We start from the raw sequence: 6,000 nt of genomic DNA, 5'->3' as shown, positions 1-6,000 counted from the left end.
TTGGTGTTCAATTATTTATCTCTCCTTTAAGTTTTTGTATTTGACACACAACCCCAGTTTATTTTTCACACACATTTCAATATTAAATCAATTAATATAAAATATGTATAGCCAGACAAATCGTACATTAACATACTATTCGTCTGAAACTTCGAAAAACAAAGGAAAACTATTCATAACGCCTGCATTTTCTTTGTTCTACCTGTAGTAAAATAAATCTATCTGGTTTGCGGAGCGCATCCGACAAAAAAACATATTTGCATTCTTGAAATTTAAATTATCTCACAAATAGAGACTGGCATTCACTTTATGAATAGTTTCAGAGCATTTCAAAGCTGAATAAATGAAAAACTTACATTCACTTTACCTTTGAATCAGATTTTACCTTTCTTTTTAATTAAAAGATTCTCTGGTTCTTATTTAAATATAAATCAGAATATTTTAGAACAAAGAACATAGTTTTGAACAAAATACTGGCTGGTTAAATATTACATTAACCGAAAGGAGTTTTTATTCTCCTTTCGATGGCCTTAATGAAACAAATGCCTGTCATTATTCAGTCAACACACCTGCCTAGCTTGTCAAGAATGATAAAGCATACACAAATATTTTGAGCAGGTAATATGACAGAAAGGGGTGGACAAAGCATTCCTATATTAATTGATATCAAGTGTAATTAATTTACTCGCAAAGACGACTAATTGAAACAAGTAGGTCGGTTGTGTAATGTTGAATTTCAATTACGATGAAAGTACTAAAATAAATTGAATCAATGGGTCTTAAAATGCAAAAATTACGTTTTTTGAAACATAGGGCATCAGTTCGATTGGCTCTCAACAAATATGCATACGGCGGCGGCGGCAGGATCTAAAGGTAAGTATTAGATATGAAATTGGTGAGTAAAAAGACTTGAAAGACTTTGGAATTGATTAACTGTTTTTATTGTTGCATAACTGAAGATCTATAGAAAAATTACCGCTGTTCGGCGGTAACGTTGAATAAACCACTTTAAAAGTGGATCAACAGTGTGCTTTCTGTAAATTTGAAGATTCATGATTACACAGAAGCTTTGTAATATTGTCTTGAATCTAGTCTAGATATTATGTTCTAAAAGATAGCTTCTGATTATCAACAGAGATCAGTCTAATTTTATAATTAAAGATCATTTTAATTAATAAATTAAGTACTCTATTACAATACGATAAAAGATTTGAGATCTCGTTTAGGAAGCTTTGAGTAAACGCCTACTACTTGCCGTTTGGGAATATCAAATACGTTTTCAACATTTCGGCGAATTTAATTTTATTTAGCACTCAATTTTAAGATTTATTTAGAAATATGATAGGAATTTTGCTAGGATATCATGAAGCGTGATACATTGTAGTTTTAGTAACAATGTGAATTGGGTTCATGGTGTTTTTCGAATTGGTCCGCGTGTTCAATTCGCATTCTGCTTAAATCATCTGTTAGAAATGTAATCGGTCATTAGATACTACGAAATTAGAGAAAGAGGGAGAGGAAAGGACAAGGGGTGCGTAAACGAAACAGTTTAATCCATTAATTTGTTTTATTTTATATAGATTTCTGTAAATAGATCGATTCTATTTGCTTTGAAAGTATAAATTTCGATTCGCATAAAAGTAACTACGGGAGAAATTAGAATGCGTTTCTTTTGTTACCGAATTGTTAAAATAAATTTTCCAGATGGACTGTAATATAATAAATTGATAGTCATTATAAGCATACTTTTAGAGATGTGTTTGCTTAATTAATATTAGTTATGAATCAGACTTGTATTAGAGTTTAATAAGTTCTAATATAAACTCGCTATGTTAAATGATTTACCATGGCGGATTAGCATAGAGATCCCAAAAACTTTACCATCCAAAATGTAATGTTATTTACACAAAGACCAGAAAATTTCCGCTCTCCCTTTGTCAATGGCCACTAATGATGCAGTATCTACTCTTCCACAGCTACACTGCAGGACTCGCTACTAATTTGTCTATTTTTACCCTCGGAAAGGACGAACATCTAATTTTGGGAACAAAATGTTGCTTCCGGAACTAGACAAAGGCTTGCAAGCTTGTAACTCAAACAATGAACGGATTTGAAAAACATTTTCTGTGCACTGGCTATGTGATGGAACAAACATGAGATGTATTATCGTACTTAGGTATGGTTAATGCTGTTTTTCAGTTTTCCGTACTTAAAAGGACGAGTTATTGTAGAGGGATTGCTGTCCGTCCGTTTGTCCACCAGTTGTGCGCTAGGGTGTATCTAATGATTTGTGGTTGCTATACAGTTCATTTATTTACAGATTATATATTTCTTTTGCAAATAAATCGAGGTCGAGGATAAGGGACGGATCACGTGGATTCTTTTAATAATTGTAATTTAGTTTTTGGAGCTTTACCTTCTTAAGGACAAGTGATTAGCATACAATATACTTACAAATACAAAATATAATTATTGTGGAGTCATATGAAGTAGTTTTCTCCTCCAATACTTTTGAGCGAATCCGATGACTTCATCGATAAAAAAATGCATGCATCCGTTATTTTTTTCAGCTTAAGCATATTAAAGTCATTAAATTTAATTTAAAAAATAAAGGTACTTTAGGCTATTGCCAAAATTGACAAATACAATTTCGTCAGCAGGCAAATTTCATTTCAAAATTAGCAATTACAGATGAAAAATAATAGTGTTAACGAAGCTTATTAAATAAACAGCATTCTAGTTCTCGGAATATTCTACTCGGATTATGCACTAAAACAATATTTGGCTTAAACCGTAATCCTGTAAACCTACCAAAATAAATTAACTTAGATCTGTACTACCCATGAAAGCGAGACACCGCGCTATAAAATGTAGAGCGCCATCCCGCTCTCACAATTGTTGTAGTTTTACTTTTAGAGTTAGTGGTATGGTTCTGAAAGCTTCGCCCAATTTCAAACAATAGGTACACAAAATAACATTTATGGGAGAGGTAACTAAATCCAGACATAAGGTTTGGAGCCAGCCGGGCCCGAGTAAGCCCTAAATTAGTCTGTGTTTTAGCTAGCCAACGTTTCAATTAGAATTCAATCAATTTTATTCGGCTTCAGAATACGTACGTTGTTTTAAGCTGGGTTTGTGAATGTAAAATCTTCATGTTAAAGGTTTTTTTTCATGCAAGCGATAAGTGACTTTTCACAGATTAGTATTTCTTGTAATTGTTAATGAACTGTGTACTCAAGAATATTTTCGATATATTTCTCTTAGAGACACAATCACTGTCTTAATATGTTTGTTTCTATTAAGCCGTGGCCATGGGCCTGGCTAGCTACTATTGTTGCTTAGCAATCTGAAGATCAAGGATAAATATCTAAGGATAATGTCAAAGCTGTTTTTTCCCCTTTTATCCTTATGATAGGATCCTGAGTTGGTAACCAACATAGTGTAGGACGTCCTCAGGCACGGTGGAGTGATGACTTGCGCAAGACGGCTGGCAGGAGCTGGATGCGAGAAGCCGAAAATCGATCTCAGTGGCGTGCACTTGGAGAGGCCTATGTCCAGCAGTGGACTTCGATAGGCTGATGATGATGATGAACCAACATACTGTGTACAGCCAAATAGGTAGACGGATACTGACTCCTTGTATAATATGATTTTTAGCTGAATCCTATAAAACTTTACACTGGTATCAACGTAGCTTGGGAATATGCTATTCAAAGGATCTACCGGAACGTTTTAAATTAATATTATTGGTTCTGGAAATGCGACAGCGCAATACACGGAGTAGAGTAGTACGTACAAAAGCAAAATAAATATAGATAATAGGCATAACGACAAATATTCAGAAACTGTTCTATAATATTTGGAAATATATATGAATTATAATAAACATAATATTTCTGCGGAAAATGTAGGTTTAGTACTTGAAAAATAATGTATGATTCATAAATTTAAAATTTGCACCAAAACGCGTCGAAGTGTCATGGCGTCGCTTGCTTACGTCACTTTAGAGTACAAGGAACATTCGGTATATGTAAACATTATCTAATTCATATTTAATTTGGACATTTTACTAGTATTTACAATAAAAACAAGACTTTAAAAGCATATAGGTGGTGTTCCGTCCCTCTGAGTACTAATACGTCCTTAAAAACTCCTGAGAAGTTTTTATTTTTGTTCCTTTCGATAAGAAATTAAGAAAGTAGTGGTTTGAACTTGCAAGACGTGATTCGGAAGGAATATTACCCACTACACAGCTTTATTTTTGTGAAAATCACTTTGACGTAAGTATTGCCTTTTTTATTTTGTAGAGTTTTGTTGCTTAATTCATTATAAGCTAATTTTATGGGAAGAAGTAAACATTGATATACAAACTCTTTGGAGGTAATATTGAATGTTATACTGAAATAGGTACAATAGCTATGCTTTCAACGAATTATTTTTATGGTATAAATAATGAATTAACTGTCTAATACACAATACTAATATGGAAGTTTTAACATTTCTAAATTCTGCTGAACAGAAGTCTTTGTTTGATGCCAGAAACGTTCCTAGCATTATCAAGTCGATTCTAGGTAAATTTGCGCTGGTAGCCTTTGTAAATCCTTGTTCCATGACTCAATTCAGCGTAATCAATTTACACAAAACAAATTGAAAAGATAAAAAAAAGATAAAAGATATTTTTATTTGTAAAACATGAGTATACATACATAGTGTGCATGCAGGGTGTTAAAAAGAAAAAAAAGTAACAGTCATGTTTAGCCATTACAGCATACAAATATAAAGAAAGAAAAAATAATCTTATTATTTTGAAATAAACATTTTAAACCTCTCCAAATTAACAATTATACTTAAGTATTTATATTAGTTTTAAGTTAATACAACAAAAAATAATAACAATACCAACAACACTATATATAACTCTAGCACATAGTTGCTCTACCACTAATAAAGTTATAATTGTAAAACAAAGAAATACAATTAGAATAGAAAGTATGGAGCAGTAAATCAGCTGTTATATTTTATCCTGCAGGAACTCTTCAATAGAATAATAAGATTTATCAGTTAAGAATTTAGTTAATTGCTTTTTGAAAATTTCAATTTTTAGGTCTTTCCAGAGTGACGGTATTTTATTGTAAATTTTTGGAGCCATACAAAAAATGCTATTGTGCATCATAGTTGTTTTTGATGTTTGAATACACAATTTGCTATTATCGCGTCTATTGCGATTAATTACATCAGACATCTTCGCAAATAAATGAGGGTTTGTTTTTACAAATACGGCCGTTTCTAAAATGTACAGAGACGGAAGGGTTAATATTCTAAATTTTTTAAAATACGGTTTACAGCTATCAGTGACTTTCAGCTTGAACATAGTCCTTAAGCATCGCTTTTGAGCTTTGAAAACTAATTCTTTGTTGGTAGAGTTACCCCAAAAGATAATACCGTATCTAATAATAGAGGAAACTAGACCATGGTAAGCTGTAAGAAGAGCATCCATGTTAATTATAGGAACCAGCTTATGTATTGCATATGAGGCCATACTAATTCTTTTTATTAAACTTTCTGTGTGAGGTTTCCAATTTAGTTTTTTATCAATAATTACACCAAGAAATCTTGCCTCTTCAGCTTCAATAATCATTTTGTTATTGTAATTAGTATTTAGGTTTGCCATCGTAGTTCCTCTTTGGGTAAAGCGTATAATATTAGTTTTATCAAGGTTTATTTTTAAGTTATTATTTTCTAGCCATTGTACTATTGATTTTAGAGAATCATTAATGTCAGACTTATATTGTTTTTTGTTTAGACATGGTACCGTAATAGTGCTGTCGTCAGCAAATAATGTCATATATTGGTGAGTACATTTCGGTAGGTCATTTATATACAAAATGAATAACAGAGGACCTAAGACACTACCCTGTGGTACTCCATATTTGACGATACGCATTGATGATTTATGTTTCTCTTCTTGTTTTGTGTCTGTGTTTATTGAACTTATTTCTG

Source organism: Trichoplusia ni, chromosome 1 (genome assembly GCF_003590095.1).
Source record: "Trichoplusia ni isolate ovarian cell line Hi5 chromosome 1, tn1, whole genome shotgun sequence".
Classification (NCBI taxonomy): domain Eukaryota; kingdom Metazoa; phylum Arthropoda; class Insecta; order Lepidoptera; family Noctuidae; genus Trichoplusia; species Trichoplusia ni.
The sequence above is the reverse complement of the archived record's forward strand: the minus strand, read 5'-3'. Positions refer to the sequence as shown.